Source organism: Stegostoma tigrinum, unplaced genomic scaffold (genome assembly GCF_030684315.1).
Source record: "Stegostoma tigrinum isolate sSteTig4 unplaced genomic scaffold, sSteTig4.hap1 scaffold_63, whole genome shotgun sequence".
Lineage (NCBI taxonomy): Eukaryota > Metazoa > Chordata > Chondrichthyes > Orectolobiformes > Stegostomatidae > Stegostoma > Stegostoma tigrinum.
Genome location: NW_026728568.1, coordinates 2,016,396 through 2,038,340, shown reverse-complemented (window position 1 = coordinate 2,038,340; position 21,945 = coordinate 2,016,396). Strand labels below are relative to the sequence as shown.

Below are 21,945 nucleotides of genomic sequence, written 5' to 3'. Positions count from 1 at the left end.
GGTTAAAAAGGGGTAGAAAGAGTCTTGTGTGAAACATAGATAACATCATGAGCCTGTTTCTGTACTGCAAGCTCTGTTTGTTAAGCATTGACTTCAGAATTAAGCACAGACTCTCCAGAAAAGGCGATTGTTTAGAACAGTTAAAGGAATAAGTTGTCTCAGAGTAAGGGTTATTATTTGTGAATCTTTCAGACCCCGAGTATTTTGTTTGAATTCTGCAGACTGTGAAAAAACTGAGGAAGGCTAAGCTTAAGTTTGTGAGTAGTCAAGGGGAAAGTTCTCATGGGTAACTTTCTTTTGCAATGTGTTCTGAAATTTTTGAAACTGCTATATTTGATATTTTGGTTTATTTTATTTCTTCAATGTAATAAACTTCTGTTTTATTGGTAAAATCTAATCTGTAGTCTGATGTGCTTATGTTTCAGTGAAAGACCACAAGGTTTGACAAAGGGGAAAAAGATCGAGCGAGGCAGGTTTTATTCTGGGGTTTGACTATTCCACTTGCTGAAGCAGCTGGAATCGTAACGGTTCTCATTTCTTGTCCTGCTGTGCTGCATTGGTGATAAATCTGTACGTTTCCTGGCTGTAACCGTACCAGGAAGTTCAAGAGTTCAGTGAAATGATGCTTCATTATTAGCATCAACTTCATCAGGAATACACCACACAGAAAACATTTCCCGAATTCGTAGAATGTCTTCGTGGACAAAGTTGGATCAATGGTTGTTTTAAATTTGTTCTCCGCTATGGAAAGTGGAGTGTTTCTCATTCGAACTGTGTATTGTGAAATAGTGGTTAGCTGCTGCTAGTTGTAAGTTATTATTTCATTAACATGAGAGTTCAATATTCCAGCCATTGGACCTTGCATTGTTTTCACTATTATTGTGGTTAACTCATGTGTTTCTGTTTAAAGTGGCATTTGATGAATGCTCGTGGACATTGTGCACAGGGAGTAAGCAATTTAAACTCCTTTAAACACTCTACATAGTCACTTAATTCGTTGCATGGGTAAACCTAATGAGAAAATATATGTACTAATTTATATTTGTGTATATAATATTTATACATATAATATTTTATATATTACATATATATAATATTTATATGAATATATTTGTGTTGGTTGCATTACCCGAAACACGACTCGGGTAGTGTCTCCCACCCATCCTCCTCGAAGCAAAAAAAAAAGTTTCTGTGCGACAGAAGGTAACTAGTTTAATTTTTATTGTATATTTTAAACAGTCTCTTTGGGAATTTAGAATAATGGGAACGGAGGTCAGGGCAGTTGAATGCTCCTCCTGCAGAATGTGGGAGGTAAGGGTCACCACTAGTGTCCCTGCTGACTACATCTGCGGGAAGTGCACCCAACTCCAGCTCCTTGAAAACCGCGTTAGGGAACTGGAGCTGGAGCTCACAGGGACTGGCCCCGCAGCCATGTCCCGCGCACTGTCCCGCTCACAGCGTACTGCCCCCAGCAGCCCTGACCCGCTGACAGGGACCTGCCCCCGCAGCCATGACCCGCTCACAGCGACTTGCACCCCGCAGTCCTGTCCCGCTCACCGCGTACTGCCCCCCGCAGCCGTGTCCCCCTCACAGGGCCTGGGCCCTGCAGCCCTGTCCCGCACACAGCGTACTGGCCCCCGCAGCCGTGTCCCATTCACAGGGACTGGAGCCCGTAGCCCTGAGCGCTCATCGTGACTTGCCCCCGCAGCCCTGACCCGCTCATCGTGACTTGCCCCCGCAGCCCTGACCCGCTCATCGTGACTTGCCCCCGCAGCTCTGACCCGCTCACAGGGACTGGCCCTTGCAGCCATGACCCGGTCACAGCGACTTGTCCCCCGCAGTCCTGTCCCGGAGCCTGGGACTGGCCCCCGCAGCCTTGTCCCGCAGCCAGGGTCTGGCCCCCGCAGCCCTGTCCCGCTGACAGGGACTGGGCCCAGCAGCCCTGTCCTACTCACAGCGGATTGGAGCCGCAGCCCTGTCCCGCTCACATGGTGTTGCCCCCCGCAGCCGTGTCCCGCTCAGAGGGACGGGCGCCCGCAGCCCTGACCCGCTCACAGGGCCTGGCCCCCAGCAGTCCTGACCCGCTCACAGCGTACTGCCCCCCGCAGCCGTGTTCTGCTCACAGTGACTTGTCCCCAGCAGTCCTGTCCCGCTCACAGCGTACTGCCCCCGGCAGCCGTGTCCCGCTTACAGGGTCTGGCCCCCGGAGCCCTGACCCGCTCACAGCGTACTGACCCTGCAGCCATGTCCCGCTCACAGCGACTGGCGCCCGCAGCCCTGACCCACTAACAGGGACTTGCCCCCGCAGCCCTGACCTGCTCACAGCGTACTGCCCCCCGCAGCCGTGTCCTGCTCACAGAAACTGGCCCCAAACGCCCTGATCTGCTCACAGCGACTGGCCCCCGCAGCCCTGACCCGCTCACAGGGACTGCCCCCCGTAGCTGTGGCTCACTAACAGGGACTGGCCCTCAGCAGTCCTGTCCCGCTCACAGCGCACTGCCCCCCTGCAGCCCTGACCCGCTCACAGGGACTGGGCCCTGCAGCCCTGTCCCAGTCACAGCGTACGGCCCCCCGCAGCCGTGTCCCGCTCACAGCGGACTGGGCCCCGCAGCCCTGTCCCGCTCACATGGTATTGCCCCCCGCAGCCCTGACCCGCTCACAGGGCCTGGCCCCCAGCAGTCCTGACCCGCTCACAGTGTACTGCCCCCCGCAGCCGTGTCCCGCTTACAGGGTCTGGTCCCCACAGCCCTGACCCCCTCACAGGGACTGTCCCCCGCATCCCTGACCCGCTCCCGGACTGGCCCCCGCAGCCCTGTCGCCCTGACAGGGACCCTGGCCCCGCCGCCCTGACCCGCTCGCAGTGGCCTGGGCCCCGAAGCACTGGCCCGCTCACAGCGTATTGCCCCCTGCAGTCCTGACCCGCTCACAGCGGCCTGCCCCCTCAGTCCTGACCCCCTCACAGGGACTGTCCCCCGCAGCCCTGACCCGCTCCCGGACTGGCCCCCGCAGCCCTGTCGCCCTGACAGGGACCAGGCCCCGCCGCCCTGACTTGCTAACAGCGGCCTGGGCCCCGAAGCCCTGACCCGCTCACAGCGGCCTGCCCCCGCTGCCCTGACAGGCTCGCAGCGGCCTGCCCCCGCCGCCCTGACCCACTCACCGCGGCCTGGGCCCCGCAGCCCTGACCCGCTCACAGCGTACTGCCCCCCGCAGCCGTGTTCCGCTCACAGGGACTGGCCCCCACAGCCCTGATCTGCTCACAGGGACTGGGCCCCGCAGCCCTGTCCCGCTCACAGCGTCCTGCCCCCGCAGCCATGACCCGCTCACAGGGACTGGCCCCCGCAGCCCTGTCCCGCTAATAGCGTATTGCCCCCCGCCGCCCTGACCCGCCCACAGGGACTGGCCCCCGCAGCCCTGTCCCGCTCACAGCGGCCTGGGCCCCGCCGCCCTGACCCGCTCGCAGCGGCCTGCCCCCGCCGCCCTGACCCGCTCACAGCGACTTGCCCCCCGCAGTCCTGTCCCGCTCACAGCGTACTGCCCCCGCAGCCCTGTCCCACTCACAGGGACTGTCCCCCGCAGCCCTGACCCGCTCCCGGACTGGCCCCCGCAGCCCTGTCGCCCTGACAGGGACCAGGCCCCGCCGCCCTGACTTGCTAACAGCGGCCTGGGCCCCGAAGCCCTGACCCGCTCACAGCGTATTGCCCCCTGCAGTCCTGACCCGCTCACAGCGGCCTGCCCCCTCAGTCCTGACCCGCTGGCAGGGACTGGGCCCCGGCGCCCTGACCCGCTCGCAGCGGCCTGCCCCCGCCGCCCTGACAGGCTCGCAGCGGCCTGCCCCCGCCGCCCTGACCCGCTTGCAGCGGCCTGGGCCCCGCCGCCCTGACCCGCTCACAGCGGCTTGCCCCCTGCTCCATGACCCACTCACCGTGGCCTGGGCCCCGCAGCCCTGTCCCGCTCACAGCGGCCTGACCCCTGCGCCTTGACCCGCTCATAGCGGCCTGCCCCCGCCGCCCTGACCCGCTGACAGGGACTGGGCACCGCAGCCGTGAGCCGCTCACAGCGGACTGGGCCTAGTAGCCCTGACCCGCTCACAGGGACTGGGTCCCGCAGCCCTGACCCGCTCACAGCGTATTGCCCCCTGCAGCCGTGTCCCGCTCACAGCGGACTGGGCCCCGCAGCCCTGACCCGCTCACAGGGCCTGGCCCCCGCAGCCCTGTCCCGCTTACAGGGTCTGGCCCCCGCAGCCCTGACCCGCTCACAGGGCCTGGCCCCCGCAGCCCTGTCCCGCTTACAGGGTCTGGCCCCCGCAGTCCTGACCCGCTCACAGCGACTTGCCCCCTGCAGTCCTTACCCGCTCACAGCGGACTGGGCCCCGCAGCCCTGTCCCGCTCGAGGACTGGCCCCCGCAGCCCTGTCGCGCTGACAGGGACTGGGCCCCGCCTCCTTGTCCCGCTCAAAGTTACTTGCCCCCGCAGCCCTGTCCTGCTCACAGCGTAATGCCCCCCGCAGCCCTGTCCCGCTCACAAGGTATTGTCCCCCGCAGCCCTGACCTGCTCACAGGGCCTGGCCCCCAGCAGTCCTGTCCCGCTCACAGCGTACTGCCCCCCGCAGCCGTGTCCCGCTTACAGGGTCTGGCCGCCGGAGCCCTGACCCACTCACAGGGACTTGGCCACGCAGCCATGACCTGCTCACAGCGGACTGGGTCCCGCAGCCCTGTCCCGCTCCCGGACTGGCCCCCGCAGCCCTGTCGCGCTGTCAGGGACTGGGCCCCGCCTCCTTGTCCCGCTCAAAGTTACTTGCCCCCGCAGCCCTGACAAGCGCACAGCACCTGCCCCCTGCAGCCCTGACCCGCTCACAGCGACTTGCCCCCTGCAGCCCTGACCCGCTCACAACGACTTGCCCCCCGCAGCCCTGTCGCGCTCACAGGGACTGTCCCCTGCAGCCCTGAGCCGGTCACAGGGACTGTCCCCCGCACCCCTGACCCGCTCGCAGGGACTGTCCCCCGCACCCCTGACCCGCTGACAGCTATTTGCCACCGCAGCCCTGTTCCCCGCACCACTGACCCGCTGACAGCTATTTGCCACCGCACCCCTGACCCGCTCACAGCGATTTGCCCCCGCAGCCCTGACCCGCTCAAAGGGACTGGCCTCCGCAGCCCTGACCCGCTGACAGCGATTTGCCCCCGCAGCCCTGTCCCGCTCACAGGGACTGTCCTCCGCAGCCCTGACCCGCTCACAGGGACTGTCCCCCGCAGCCCTGAGCCGCTCACAGGGACTGTCCCCCGCAGCCCTGAGCCGCTCACAGGGACTGTCCCCCGCAGCCCTGAGCCGCTCACAGGGACTGTCCCCCGCAGCCCTGAGCCGCTCACAGGGACTGTCCCCCGCAGCCCTGAGCCGCTCACAGGGACTGTCCCCCGCAGCCCTGAGCCGCTCACAGGGACTGTCCCCCGCAGCCCTGAGCCGCTCACAGGGACTGTCCCCCGCAGCCCTGAGCCGCTCACAGGGACTGTCCCCCGCAGCCCTGAGCCGCTCACAGGGACTGTCCCCCGCAGCCCTGAGCCGCTCACAGGGACTGTCCCCCGCATCCGTGTCCCGCTCACAGGGACTGTCCCCCGCATCCGTGTCCCGCTCACAGGGACTGTCCCCCGCAGCCCAGACCCGCTCACAGGGTCTGGCCCCCGCAGCCCTGACCCGCTCACAGGGACTGACCCCCGCAGCCCTGACCCCCTGACAGCTATTTGCCACCGCAGCCCTCACCCGCTCACAGGGACTGGCCCCCGCAGCCATGACCCGATCACAGGCACTGTCCCCCGCAGCCCTGTTCCGCTGACATGGACTGGCCCCCGCAGCCCTGTCCCGCCCACAGGGACTGACCCCCGCAGCCCTGACCCGCTCACAGGGACTGTCCCCCGCAGCCCTGACCCGCTCACAGGGACTGGCCCCCGCTGCCCTGACCCGCTCACAGGGACCTGCCCCCGCTGCCCTGACCCGCTCACAGGGACTGTCCCCCGCAGCCCTGACCCGCTCACAGGGACTGTCCCCCGCAGCCCTGACCCGCTCACAGGGACTGGCCCCCGCAGCCCTAACCCCCTGACAGCTATTTGCCACCGCAGCCCAGGCCCGTTCACAGGGACTGGCCCCCGCAGCCCTGACCCCCTGACAGCTATTTGCCACCGCAGCCCTCACCCGCTCACAGGGAATGGCCCCCGCAGCCCCGTCCCGCTGACAGCTATTTGCCACCGCAGCCCTCGCCCGCTCACAGGGACTGGCCCCCGCAGCCCTGACCCGTTCACAGGGACTGGCCCCCGCAGCCCTGACCCGCTCACAGGGACTGGCCCCCGCAGCCCTGACCCGCTCACAGGGACTGGCCCCCGCAGCCCTGACCCCCTGACAGGGACTGGTCCCCGCAGCCCTGACCCGCTCACAGGGACTGGTCCCCGCAGCCCTGACCCGCTCACATGGACTGGCCCCCGCAGCCCTGTCCCGCTCACAGGGACTGTCCCCCGCAGCCCTGTCCCGCTCACAGGGACTGGCCCCCGCAGCCCTGACCCGCTCACAGGGACTGGCCCCCGCAGCCCTGACTCGCTCACAGGGACTGGCCCCCGCAGCCCTGTCCTGCTCACAGGGACTGGCCCCCGCATCCATGTCCCGCTCAGGGGACTGGCCCCCGCAGCCCTGTCCTGCTCACAGGGACTGGCCCCCGCATCCATGTCCCGCTCAGGGGACAGGCCCCCGCAGCCCTGTCCCGCTCACAGGGACTGGCCCCCGCAGCCCTGAGCCGCTCACAGGGACTGGCCGCCGCAGCCCGACCCGCTCACAGGGACTGGCCCCTGCAGCCCTGTCGTGCTGACAGGGATTTGCCCCCGCAGCCCTCTCCCGCTCACAGCGACTTGCCCCCCGCAGCCCTTACCCGCTCACAGCGACTTGCCCCCCGCAGGCCTTAGCCGCTCACAGCGACTTGCCCCCCGCAGCCCTGACCCGCACTCAGCGACTTGCCCCCCGCAGCCCTGTCGCGCTCACAGGGACCGGCCCCCGCAGCCCTGACCCGCTCACAGGGACCGGCCCCCGCAGCCCTGACCCGCTCACAGGGACCGGCCCCCGCAGCCCTGACCCGCTCACAGGGACCGGCCCCCGCAGCCCTGACCCGCTCACAGGGACCGGCCCCCGCAGCCCTGACCCGCTCACAGGGACCGGCCCCCGCAGCCCTGACCCGCTCACAGGGACCGGCCCCCGCAGCCCTGACCCGCTCACAGGGACCTGCCCCCGCAGCCCTGACCCGCTCACAGGGACCGGCCCCCGCAGCCCTGACCCGCTCACAGGGACTGGCCCCCGCAGTCCTGACCCGCTCACAGGGACCGGCCTCCGCAGCCCTGACCCGCTCACAGCGTCTTGCCTCCCATCCCTCTTACACAGGTCACCCCTTGCTCAGAAATGGTCCCAATTATCCATGAACCGGAAATCCAGCCCCCTGTGCCAGCTCCTTAACCATGCATTTTCATCTCACCTATCTTTCTCTGACTTAACTCACTAACATGTGGCACTCGTGGTAACCCATAAATTATTACCCTCTCGGTCCTGCCTTTCAGCCTCTTTGCTAACTCCTTGTACACAGTCCGCAGGATGTCATCCCTCTTTCTGCCTATGTCATTGGTACCAACGTGCACAGTGGCCTCTGGCTGCTCACCCTCCCCGTTAAGAATTTCTGGCACCCAATCAGAGATGCCCTTGACCTTGGCAGCAGGGATGCAACACGCAGCCCTGGTGTCTCAAATGTGGCTACAGAATCTATGCCCCCAACGAATGAGTCTCCAACCACGTTCGCTCACTTGGATTTGCCTGACCCTGTCCCACAGCAGGGTGGTTTGTACCATGGACCTGGCTACTGCTGATTGTATAACTGACCCAGTTTAGTTTTAGATCAGTGTTAACCTTGGTTTCGTGGATAGCCAAGCACCTGAGTCGTCTACAATACAGGAGAAATACATTCTTCAGCTCACGGATTCTGTGACAGTCAAGGACAAGCACTGAATTGTTCTAACCTCATTTCCAACACCTGGCCCATAGCCTTGCATGGCTTGGATAGCACTTGCACGTTTAAAAAAAAAATGTAAGGATGATGTGAGGGTCAGGACATGGAATTTTTTTGATGTGGTCATATTCTCTCTTGTTGGAGCTGATTGCTGCTTAGCACTTGTGTGGCGCAAATGTAACTTAACCTTTATCAGGCCAAGCCTGATCGTTGTCCAAGTCTCACTGTATTTTCTCACCATTGACTTCACTGTTGGGCCTAACCAACATTTTGTACATACCCTGCCTATTCTGAAACTCTATCACTTAATATTAAGCCTAATAAAGACAAGTATCCAATGTGCCTTCCAAACCACTTCAACGACCTGGTCCATTACATTGGGGGATCAACAGGCATGCACATCAAGATCCTGAGATCCCTCTGATCATTGGTGCTTGTGAGGTCCGTATGATTCATCATGGGCTCCAAAATCTGTTTGTGCTGTGTCACCTGATCCTTATCCCGTTTGTCCTTACATGAAATAATGTTCACAAACGCTTCTCAAAAATTCTTCCCAATCCTACTTTTTGTAATCATGATACAAGTGAGCATAAAACTTGGAACACGACAGCAACAGGAATGTGCCCTTTGGCCCACCATGTTGGGCCAAACATGACAACAAATGAAATAATCCCTTCTGCCTGTCCTTGATCCATAGTCCTCCATTCCTTACCTATTCGCGCACTTAACTAAAAGTCCCTTTTAAATGCTTTCATCGTATCTGCATCCACTACCACCCCGGGCACTGTATTCCACACTTTTAACATGCTCAGTGTGAAATATTTGCCCCTCACATCTCTTTTGAACTTCCCCCCTCTCAGCTTAAATGCATGCCCCCTAATAGTGGACACTTCAACTCCGGGGGAGAAATTTTCTGACCGTTAGCTGTATTTATGTATCTCCTAATTTTATAGACTTCTATCAAGCCTGCCCTCAGCTTCTACTGCTCCAGAGAAAATGAAGAGTTTTTCCAGCTTCTCCCTCTCGTTCATACCCTCTATTCCAGTCAGCATGCTGGTAAATCTCTTCTGCACCCTGTCCAAAGCCTGCACGTCCTTAGTGTAATGTGGTGGCCAGAATTGAATGCAATACTCTGTGTGGACTCAACAAAGTCTTGTAAAGCTGCAATGTGACATCCTGACTCTTGCACTGAGTTCCCCTATGAATAAAGGCAAGCATGCGATATGCCTTCTTGACCACCCTATCTACTTGTGTGGCTACTGTCAGGGAGTTATGGTCTAGGACCCCAAGATCCCTCTGGACATCACTGCTGTTTGGGGTCCTGCCATTAACTGTGTATCCCTTTCCTTAACACTTGGTCTCCTAAAAGGCAACACCTCATGCCTGCCCAGATTAAATTCCATCGGCCATTTCTCCGCTCGTGTTTGCAATTGGTCTGTATCTTGCTGTGTCCTTTGACAACCTTCCATGCTGTCCACAAGTCCACTGGTCCTTATATCATCTGCAAACTTAGTGATCCCCCATCTGCATTTGCAACCAAGTCATTTACACATATCACAAACAGCAGAAATCACATCGATGCGGAACACCACTCGTCACTGAGCTGCAGCCAGAAAAACAGCTTTCCACCACTGAGACGGCAAGAACTGCAGATGCTGGAATCAGAGTTAACCAAGTGTGGAGCTGGAGGAACGCAGCAGGTCAGGCAGCATCAGAGGAACAGGAAAGCTGACATTGTTGATGCTGCCTGGCCTGCTGTGTTCCTCCAGTCCTATACTGTGTTATCTTTGTCAGCCTTCCACCGCTACCGTCTGCCTTATATGGGCAGGCCAAGTCACCATGGATCTCATGGATCTTAATCTTCTGGATGAGCATACCATGAGGGACCTTATTGAAAACCTTCGTAAAATCCATGTATATGTTATCAACTGTTCGATCCGAATTGATCACCCTTGTCACCTCCGTGAAAACTTCAACTGACTTGGTAAGACATAACCTGCCTTGCATAATACCATGCTGGCTGTCCCTTATTAGCCCATACTTTTGAGACATGAGACACTCACCAGTCTGTAGTTTCCTGGAAAGTCCCTGTTTTCCTGCTTGAACAGAAGAATGACTTTATCCACTCACCAGTCTCCGCAACCCCTCCAGTGCCTGGCAAGGATATCAGATCCTGTTGAAAGTGGTGTGTTGATGCATTTGTGTCATGATTGTGTTTTGTTTCAGCCCTAACATTGAAAGCAGTGTAAGAATGTCTTTGTGCAGCAGGCGAGGTGTGATGAGACTAACAATTGCAAGATGTTGAAAATTTGCCATTATTTATGAAAACAGTGATAAATTTCCATGATCAACATTTCTGTTACACTGCAATGATTATCCCGTGGCATGTAAAATCAGAAAGATACGATAAAATGAGACTGGGTCATATGCAGGGAGAATGTTTGCCTTTCATGTCTATAGAAGTAGTGAAATATTTCCGTGAATCTAAAAGTCACTTTTCCGCTCATTGAAGGACACAATCATCGCCTTGGAAGCTTAATCACGATACTACCTTGCATTTCTGAAGAGGGAAGAAGAAATCAACATGAAAATTCAATTCCATGGTTTTGGAAGTCCCATTGAGAACACGATTCATTTGCGCCGGCATAATGCTCTGACCGAGAAAGAATTGAAGGTGAGTTTGTAGTTTGGAAGATCGCAGCAATTTATGCATCAACTTCTTCATCGATAATGTTCCATTGCTTTCAAACTGCATTTTCCACTCTGCAAGATAATAACTGTGAGAACAAGCAACAGCATCGGTAGGTGGTCTATGGGGAATGCAATGTTACAAAACCCGATCCATTCAACAACATATTTCAGATATGTCAACAAATTAAATATTCCAGCACAGGATAAAACAAGGAAGATGAGAGTGAGGAGGCAATAGCTCTGATGACAAAAGAACAGAAATTTACCTTTATCCATTCGAGCAAAAAAGCAGGCACGCAAATAAATAATCATCTAACAATGCACATGTGCAACGGAGGCTACAGGGGGACTAAAAATGCCGAATTGTTGTCATGCGTATTGCTGAAAGGATGATTGAAACAGAATCTGTGGTAAATTTGAAGAAATACAGATGATGCATCTCAGGATGTTGGAGGAAGAACATTTATGGACTGAGGCAAATTGTATTGCCCTTTTCAGGAGTTATTGGGTTCATAATGAATTGAAAGACTTCCTTCTGTGCTGAAAGCTTTAGTTTAGTTGCAGCTGGATGACAATTTCTGTTCCTGGTAGTATTTAGCAAACTGTTAAAAGTGAATGTCACTGCACAGAATTCCAAACATGACTCCAATCAGTAGAGAAAATATCCAAGGTGTGTGATGAGTTGTATCCTCTCATGTTGAACAGCGCAGCGACAGATACAATGGAGGCACTGATGATAATGTTCCAAGAATCCTTAGATTGTGGAAAATTCTCAGAGGATTGAAAGATGGTGAACATAACACCATTATTACAAAGATACTTGGACAAAATAGTGAGCAAGTATTGCCAATTTAGGTCAACCTGGGTAGATGTTCATGCCGGCAATGAAAGATGAAATAACACGGTACTGAGTGTGCTATAACATCCTACAGAGTGAACATCCTTTCATAACGGGGAAATAATACTTGACAAACTTGCTACAGTGCTTTGAGAAGGAAACAAACATTACTGACGAAGGACCACCAGTTGTTGTCGTACATTGAGATTTCAACAAAGCATTTGATAAGGTTCAGCTCGTAAGGTGTCTCGAAGGAAAAGAGCCCGTGTGTTCAACGGTAGTATGTTCGGATGGACAGAGGACTGCATCGTTAATAGAAGTAGAGTTGTAGCAGCAAGATGGTAACTGACAAGTCATGTACAGCCACAGAGCGAATGCTGCAGAGGCCGTACACCTCATGTTGACTGGGTTGATTTCGGAAATGGCGGAGGGGATTGCTATGCTTAGGAAAGTTGGGCAGGCAGGGACTACGTTCATTGGCGTTTTTAAGATTGAAAACAATCTTATTTTTTCAACATTTAAGATTCTTAAGAGGCTTGATAGTGTATATCCGTAGAGATTACTCCCATTTGTGAAAGATTTTACGACCAGAGGCCACATTTTCAAATTGGTTGCCCATTAATTCAGGGAAGAATTACTTCTTTCAGGTTGCAGCAATTTATTGAACACTTTAGCCAAGAAGGCTTTAGAGGTAATGCCATTAATCATATGCTAGGCTGTAACGGCCAGGTTAATTTTTAAATCAAGAAACAATGATAATGAGAAAAGGGTCGAGGCCTGAAACGTCAGCTTTTGTGCTCCTGAGATGCTGCTTGGCCTGCTGTGTTCATCCAGCTTCACACTTTGTTATCTTGGATTCTCCAGCATCTGCAGTTCCCATTATCAGTGATAATGAGAAAAGGGTAGTCTTTACAGTGGAAGATACTTCAAGGATCCCCTTATTACTAAAGAACACAGGGAGGAATTAAACACATCACTACCACACCATCACTACCATGAGAAAAGTAGCAGTAGACAATCTAATGGAGTGAAAGCAGATTGGACTCTTTGCCGTGATGGTTTACTTTCTAAGATTCTAAACAATGAGCTTCAGAGTCGGTGTCTGCTTTGACTGTAATTTCCCAAAAAGGTTTACATTCCAGAGAAGCATCTGAGGGCTGGAAAACTGCTGATGTGACATCCCTGTTTAAAAAGGAGAGAGGCAAAAAGAAGATAACTACAACCGAACCAGCCGAACATCAATTTTTGGAAATATGTGGCAATCAACTATGAAGAAATTAGTAGCAGAACATTTGGAAAATCAGAATCTAATCAAACAGAATCACCATAGCCTGATGAAAGAGAAATTATGTCTGGCTAATTTGTTTGGGTTTTTGGAGGAAGTTTTGGGAGGAGAATTAACAGAGGAAAACCAGTAAATGTGTTGTGTTTGGACTTGGAGAAAGCATTGAGAATGTACTCAAAAGTAATAAGCTAAGAGCTGAGGTTTTGAAGGTAGTATATTGCTGTGGATCAGTATACTTTGCACGTTCTGGAAGGAGAGATCACATCTCGAGTGAAATGCACCTAGTGAATATATATTTTGGGGAACTTGGTGGCAATCCGGGAAGTCAGTGCAGAGGGTAAGAGGTGCCATTTGCTTGCTTTTTTTGCCTGATAGTTCGTAAGCATTTTTTTTGAGACAGGGTGAATTGAAGCCAGAATCAGGGACCGAGAGGGTGAACCAGGTTCATTGGTTGGTGATCGCTACTGGTTTAAGAATCTATTATCGGTAGCTTTCGATTGAAAGTAAATCGGAGAAATATTTACAGGCTACAAACTAAAAGACCAGAATGTTTTCAAATCAAATTAAGAGCGAAGTAATTGAAATGGAGATGCCAGGCCAGATGATGATTTGTACCTACATGACGGGCGAGTGGTCAGGCCCCATACTCCAGCTTAGGGTTGATGAACTGGAATCTCAGTTTGTACCAATCAACAAATCATGTGGGGGACAGTTACTGGGGAATGCTGTGCTTCAGGAGGCAGTCACACACCTTAGATTAACTAGCTGAAACTTGGTCAGTGGCCAATGACAAAGAACAGGGCAGGTGGAAGGTTTCAGGATGTAGTGCAGAAGGAACCTTGGCCTTTGATCTTATCTAACAGGTTTGAGATTCTTTCTTCCTGTGTGGATGAGAGTGCAGGGTATAGGGAAGATGAGTAAACTGACTGTAGCACTGTGGTACAGGGGGACATTGAAGTGGGAATAAAAAGTGAAATGTAGTTATAATCAGAGGTAGTATAGTTAGGGGAATGAACACTGTTCGTTGTGACCAGGATCGAGAGTCTCGAAAGTAGTGTTGCCTGCCTGGTGCCCAGGTTCAGGATATTCCATCTCGGCTACAAAGGAACTTGAAGTGGGAGGAGTAGAAATCCAGCTATCGTGGTCCACACAGGTACCATTGATATGGAAGAAAGAGGAAAGAGGTTCTCCTGAGGGATTATGAGCACCGAGGTGCTGAGGTGAGAAAGCAGAACCAGAATGGTAATAATCTCTGGATTATTATCTGAGCAATTTGGCACGGTGTGAACATAATTATAGATGTACATTGTTCAAATGGTGGCATGGCAGAAATGTGTTTGAATTCATGGGACATTGGCATCGGTATGGGGAAGGAGGGAGTCGTTCTGGTGTTATAGGCTCAACGAGAATCATATTGGGACAAGTATCCTCGCAAAATACAGAGCTAGGTCTGGGGCTAGGGCGTTAAAATAAAAAGTGTGGAGTGGGTGAGCTCAGTTGCATGGAAAATTGTGGAAAAAGTTAGAAGCTGGTAAGTGCTCAGCAAAGTTTCCAGAGCAAGTAATAGGACAAAAAGTTTGGAAATGGTCAGGAGTCTCACTTCAGCTGCAGCAGATAAGAAGGGTGGCTGTAAATGCCAGACTGAAGATCTTGTATTGAATTGCAGGGAGTGTATGAAACAAAGTGAATGAGTTTGTGGTGCAGATTGAAATTGACAGATACATCACTCTGGGTATCACAGAGAGGTGGTTGTTAGGGGATAAGTGTTGGGAACGAAATAGCCAATGATTCATGTCCGATAGAAAGAACAGGCAAATGAACAGAGATAACAAAGTGTGGAGCTGGATGAGCACAGCAGGCCAAGCAGCATCTCAGGAGCGTAAAAGCTGACGTTTTGTGCCGAGACCCTTCTACTTCTGTGTGTTCATCCTGCTGTGTTCATCCAGATCCACACTTTGTTATCTTGGATTCTGAAGCATCTGCAGTTCCCATTATCTCCGATACAAATGGACAGAGATGCCAGGGTTGGCTTGTCAGTAAGAAATGAAGGAACCAAATGAAGGAACGCGCTGAAGGAACCAAAGCTCTTGTGCTTGTTTATTAATGACTTGGAGGAAAGCGGTGCATGTGCTGTGGCTAAATTTGTAGATGACTGAAAAAATATTTAGAAAGACAAGGCATGGCCCAGAAACAGAGATTTACCAGGATGTTACTTGAATCGGAATGTATTAGCTATAAGGAGGGTTTGGTGGAAATGCTGTGTCATGATACATGTAATGAGATCAACCATGATCTCACCAAATGATGGAGGAATATTCAATGGGCCAAATGACTTTTTTTGTGAGTCTTCTTGTTTGACAATGCATTCATGAAGGTGTTTTTTTTTTCTCTCTTGGATAAGATGTGGAAATGAAATGTATACGAGATGATGGGAACTGCAGATGCTGGAGAATCCAAGACAACAAAATGTGAGGCTGGATGAACACAGCAGGCCAAGCAGCATCTCAGGAGCACAAAAGTGCTCCTGAGATGCTGCTTGGCCTGCTGTGTTCATCCAGCCTCACATTTTGTTGTCATGAAATGTATACACTTCCTTTTCATCTGGGAATAAATAATTGTTCTGAACGATTTCCGTTGACTAATAGCAATCTGACAAGCTTCGCAATGTAAAGAGATTTTTAGCTTCTTTTTAATTGTAAAGGTATTCTTTGGAATTAATTTGGCATATATTATTTGCATCTCAGGAAGTATGTTCATCACTGCATCTCAAAAAGTGCTCTGTTGTATGACAGTAGCTTTTTAAAGATCACTTCAATGGTTGTGATTTTGAGTTGCCATAACACACATTAAATTACACTGTTGGCCAATCTGTCCATGATTATTTCATTATCTTATGCTTCAAACAGACAAGGAAATATTGGTGATGCAATGAAGTGTTTGACTCTCAAATATAATTGCTGTTATAGTTTCCACTTGGAAGAAAGATTCACATCAAATTGACTGGTCAAGGAAATGGGACACTGACTGTGAGTACTTTGAATGTTCGACTTATTCCTAAAATGAAAGTTATGACCTTGATGATTTCCCTTTCATGCAGATATGAAGAGACTCTTTTAAAATATCCTCTCGGTTAGTGGTTCAGGCATAAAAGTGCAATATGTATATTTATGTATATACATGTACATGCGTCATCTGAAAAGATAATGAGTATAAATCACTTGTGACAAGGTGAGAATGAGTTATCCAGATAGTAAGAACTGCCAATGTTGGTGTCTGAGATAACACATTGTGGAGCTGGAGGAACACAGCAGGGCAGGCAGCATCAGAGGCTGAGGAAAGTTGAGGTTTTGGGTCAGGACCCTTCCTGAGAAATGGAGGGTGGAAGGGAGCTCAGAAACAAATAGTGTGGAGGGGGAGGAGGTGGTAGGGAAGGTAGGTGGGATGGTGATAAGTGAGTACTATCCAGATTGGAACAGATTTTCCCCAGGGGGTATTGAGTACGAATTCCAAATCACTCTCAAAATCTTAGTGACTGTTAACATTGATGTTTTTTGTCTGTGTGTTTCAGTAATTGCATGACAGTTGAATGGTTCGTTGTGAGTGAGGAACCTATGAACTCTCAGACACCAAGATGGAATTTAGTTCGAAGAGTGACTTCAAAATAGTTGCTTGCTTTTAAAATCTTGACCGTTTTTGCTGTCCAGTTGAATGAATTTAGCTTCATACTGCTTCAATAGGAATTAGTGTTTAATAGGAACATATTTGTGAAACTTACAGTTCCGTAAGTTTTAGCATAAACTGGTCCAGCCTTTCGGTGCTTGCAAAAAGGCTCACCTCTCCATTAATACCGAAGGAAAATTGGAGTTTAAAAGTAAGTTCACCCGTTGTCAGGGAATGAAATGTTAATGTTGACTCGAAAATAATTTTAAAAAAAGTCATATATTTGTGTAACACTGAACTCAAATTAAAATTTGGATATGCTAGTTTTACAGATGGTTGGATATTGAATTCATTTTAAATGAGGGTGAAGATCACTTTAAATCCAGCATATTTGTGAAGAAAAGAAATAGCATATCAAATAAAATTAACTGCATGACTCTTCATAGCCCTATATGTAGAATTTCATTCTGAACTATGAGACAGTTGTGACCCCATACTACCTCAGTGCTCATGGCAAGAGCAAGACTCCTGTTTGACGTGCTGTGCACTGCATGGAACGGCGGCAACATCAGATTCATTGATGCTTGAGAATCAAAAGAATATGACAATAAGATTTAAAATCAAAATCTCATTGAACACTTCAAGGAATGTATTACAGGAAGAGGGGGAAAGCATGTATGACTAATAGAAGGTGGTGGCGCAGATCACATAGACCTGTGTGCTAAAACTTATGACAAATTTCACATTGAATGGAACAGTTTAAACAGGCTAGAGGAAGCAGACATGCCAGCCCAAACTTTTTGAATTTGAGCATTCTGTTCATAAACATCAGCAAAATTGTTGGAAACATGTTTATTCTTTCTCTTTTATTGCACAGAACCATACGATTAGACTGTTTTGATGAGAAATTTAAAGATTACGTGTCCCATCCGTTTGACTCACAGTTTGGTACCATAGGTTGGTACGATCTTCGTTGGAGAAGGAAAAGGGATGTTCCAGATACAGAAAACCGTCAAACCATTTACAACAAAGTCCATTTCTGGTTAGTATTAATTAATGCAGTTAACATTTTTAGCTCGACATGATTGCACAATGGAGTCAATAAGAAAATTCCATCTGATATTCCACATAAATTTTAAGTGGATATTAATGCAGCTCATTTCTTTTTCACGCTGTATGCTGCTTTTAAGAATGGTTGTCTTATTGTCGAAATGTTTAGCTTTGACTCCATGGCTTCTTCCATTAGCTCACATTGAAACACATGTTTCTTCAGCCAAAAATGCACATTTACCCGGTGTAGCTTGACCAACCTTCCCCTGTGGTCGTTCCCCTGAAATCCCCTGCGGTAGCTCCCCTGAAAAACAACTATACCATTTTGGATACTGTTCCGGGGACGACTTCGCAGGGGTATGCAGTAGGGTGCAGGTCTCTGGCACAGAGTCTGTCCCTCTTGCACAGAAGGGGAGCGGGGATAGGAAGAGAGTGATAGTCATTGGGGACTCAATAGTTGGAGGGACTGATAGAAGATTTGCCGGAAACGAAAGAGACTCACGATTGGTGTGTTGCCGACCAGGTGCCAGGGTCTGTGATGTCTCGGATCGTGTGTTTAGGGTCCTGAGGGGAGAGGCTGACCAGCCCCAAGTCGTGATATACATAGGCACCAACGGCATAGGTAGAAAGAGGGATAGGGATGTCAGGCAGGATTTGAGGGAGCTAGGGTGGAAGCCGAGAGCTAGAACAAGCAGAGTGGTCATCTCTGGTTTGTCACCCGTACCACGTGATAGCGAGGCAAAGAACAGGGAGAGATTTCAGCTGAAGACGTGGCTGCAGGGATGGTGCAGGTGGGAGGGCTTCAGGTACATGGACAATTGGGGCTCGTTCTGGGGAAGGTGGGACCTGTACAAACAGGACGGTCTCCACTTGAATGAGAGGGGCACGAATATCCTGGGTGGGAAATTGGCGAGTGCCATTCGGTTGGATTTAAACTAGCTCAGAAGGGGGATGGGAAACTGAGGTGTAGTCCCAGTACACAGGAGGATGAGCGTAGGGAGGACATGGTCAGGACCTCACTGTCACAGGAGTGTGCTGGCAGACAGCAAGCTGGATTGAAGTGTGACGACTTTAATGCCGGGAGTATCCGGAATAATGTAGGTGAGGTTGCAGCTTGGATAGGTACCTGGGACTTCGATGTTGTGGCCATTTCGGAGGCATGGATAGAGGAGGGTCAGGAATGGATGTTGCAGGTTCTTGTGTTTAGATCTTTCATTAAGGTCTGGGAAGGTGGTAAAAGAGGGGGAGGTGTGGCTTTGTTGGTCAAGGACAGTATAACGGCGGCTGAAAGAACCTTTGAGGACTTGTCTACTGTGGTGGTATGGGCTGAGGTTGCCAAGGAAGGTTTGTCGACTGAGCCAGTGTGGGTGGACGTTCGGAACAGCAAGGCAGCAGTCACTTCACTGGGGGTTTTCTACGGACCCCAAATAGCGGTTGGGAGATCGAAGAACTCATTGGCCGGCAGATTGTTGAAAAGTGCAAACGTATCAGGGTTGTTGTTGTGGGTGACTTCAACTTTCCCAATATAGATTGAAACCTCCTGAGTGCAGATGGTTTGGATGGAGCCGTTTTTGTCAGGTGTGTTCAGGAGGGTTTCCTGACTCAGTATGTGGACAGGCCGAGGGGGGAGGCCATTTTGGATTTGGTGCTCGGCGATGAGCCAGGACAGGTGTCAGATCTTGTGGTGGGAGAACACTTTGGCGACAGTGACCGCAAGAGCCTCACATTTACCATAGCCATGGAAAGTGAAAGGAGCAGTTACCAGGGGAAGATATTTCACTGGGGTCAAGGAAACTATGATGCTATCAGACAGGAGTTGGGAAGTACAGATTGGGAGCAATTGTTCCACAGAAAGGGCGCAGCAGACATGTGGAGGCTGTTCAAGGAGCAGTTGTTGCGAGTGATGTATAAATTTGTTCCTCTGAGACAGATAAGAAGGGGTAAGATTCAGGAGCCTTGGATGACGGGTACAGAGGTGCTTCTTGTCAAAAAGAAAAGGCAGCGTACGTAAGGTGGAGGAAGTGAGGGTCTGGCACAGCTTTAGAGTATTACAGGCCTGCTCGGAAGGAGCTCAAAAGATATTGCCTGTACAATTGTTACCTGTTACAACCTTTGCGTCCACGCTTGCTCATTCAATGGTGTCAAGATGCCAGCAGTGCATGTACCTTCTCCATCCCCTAATGCCGTCAGCTCACACAAGACATAGTCCTTACTTAAAATCTTCTGATCAACCAACGTTCATTGTAATGGACATTTTAGTTGTCTGTCATGAAACGAAAACTGATTCTGACTGGCATGACCTGCAGTGCAAATGAATATAATCTGCGAAACGAGATTCCTTATGGGCTTGCAGCCGCTACAAATAATTGCTTTTCAAAGACGTTGCATACATACATTTTTTTCTCCTGTCACCTTAGATTATTTTTTTGTTTATGCATGTTGTGTGGGTTTCCAGTCAGGCCCATAAACTCAGGTTGATGCAGTCACTGTTACAACACGGTATTGAAGGAGAATTTGTGATCTTTGGAGTTTCATTCCAGTGTCTGAAGGAGTGCACCATCAAGCCACTTCAGAGCACTACTGGCGACGAATTGTTGCAAGTTTTCAAGTGTTACCGATCGTCACATAAAATATGGCCTTTTTGTTGTTGCGCTATTCATCTTAACTGCACCATATCTAGTATTTAGGTTTGGAAACTATTTCAATTTTTTTGATTTACTTATTCAAAATCATTTATGATTGTTGTCATGATATCTACAATATGTTATTTTGATTGGACATAGAGGATTGGATCTGTCTTGATGGAAATAATGTATGCGCTTATAAAAGCCCTTCTGGGCAAGGTAGTTGCTCAGTGGTTAGAGCTGCTCATGCACTGGGGAGCCAATTGAGATTCCAGTCTTGGGTAACTATCTGTGTGGAATTGACACGTCCTCCCCGCGTCTGCGAGGGGCTTCTGCCAGGTGCTGCAGTTTCCTCCCATTGTTCAAAGATGTGCAGGTCCTTATATGTGATTTGTGAAGCATTTCTTAAATGTTTCAATCCTGCCGGCATCCAGTGCCTTGGACAAAATAACTGGAGATGAATAAAAGATACTGTGCCTTTTGACACCATTTCCTGCTGGATTTTCATCAATCCTGCTTTATATCGGTGACAACTTCCATGACCTTTTTTGATGCTATGTCTGAATTGACAGTCTAGTTCCAAATATTTGTTGTGCAGTATTTCAAGGTCTCTGTGACAGCATACCCATGAATGTCCACTTCAAAAGATACTTCCATATCATAGAATCCCTACGGTGTGGAAACAAGCCCCTTTTGACCCAAGAAGTCCACGGCCACGCTCCAAAGAGCATCTCACCCTGACTCATCCCCCGACCCTTTCCTCAGTAACCGTACGTTTCCCATGACTAACACACCTAATCTACACATCCCTAAACACAATGGGCAAGTTTGGCATGGCCCATACACCGAGCCTGCACATCTTTGGACTGTGGGAGGAAACCAGAGCACCCAGCAGGAACCCATGCAGGCATGGGCAGAATGTACAAACTCCGCACAGAAAATCGTCCAACGGTGGGATCGAACCTGGGTCCCTGGCGCTGTGAGTCAGCAGTGCTAACCACTGAGCCACCGTGCTGCCCTTGGAGTTAGACAGAGCTTGCTTGTTCCTGGGTGGCCTCAAACTGCCAACCTCCACTTAGTGGCAAAAGTGCTGACCAACTGCACTCATCTTCACTGGTTTTTGCTTTGTATCATTGAATTCAATCCTTCAAACTCTATGATAAATATTTAAATTTCCATTGATATGTGAGCGTTGTTTTTAGTACACAGTATTGGTTTATTATGTTTCATTGGTACATGATGAATATTGTATGTATATGCAAATGGGCAAGTTGGTAATGATGCAGTCCACAGACCTGGAGGATAATAACACTGTCCTTCAATCGCCCACGATGCCCTCTGCAAATTGGTAGAAAACAAAAATTTCTAAAAAATTCATCTCTCCTCCCGTCAGTCGATCAAAATTAATTCAGGATTTTGTACAGGCCATTAAGCGTAAGATTACACGAGCCTAAACAAAACTACTGGCTCATATTAGTTCAGTAAAGTGAAAGGGCAACAATAGAGGCAGTAGGAACTGCAGATGCTGGAGAATCTGAGATAAGAAGGTGTAAAGCTGGATGAACTCAGCAGGCCAAGCAGTATCATCCGGCTCTACACCTTGTTGTCTCAGATTCTCCAGCGCCAATTTTCTGAAGTAGGGTCTCGTTCCGAAACATCAGCTTTCTTGCTTCTCTGGTGCTGCTTGACCTGCTGTGTTCATCCAGCTCTCCACCTTGGGCAACAATAGAGTATGTTTTAAGTCACTCGATATGTTACGTGGGTTTGTCTTC

At 50.8% G+C, this 21,945-nt stretch overlaps 1 long non-coding RNA gene across 1 annotated transcript in view; it reads left to right on the top strand.

The window, feature by feature from the left end:
- Positions 1-21,945, top strand: part of LOC132209040 (uncharacterized) — a 433,067-nt gene that overhangs the window by 15,561 nt on the left and 395,561 nt on the right. Inside the window, exons 2-4 of the long non-coding RNA XR_009445110.1 lie at positions 10,538-10,699; positions 15,806-15,865; positions 17,377-17,541. This is a non-coding gene — a long non-coding RNA (uncharacterized LOC132209040). The remainder of the gene's footprint in view (positions 1-10,537; positions 10,700-15,805; positions 15,866-17,376; positions 17,542-21,945) is intronic.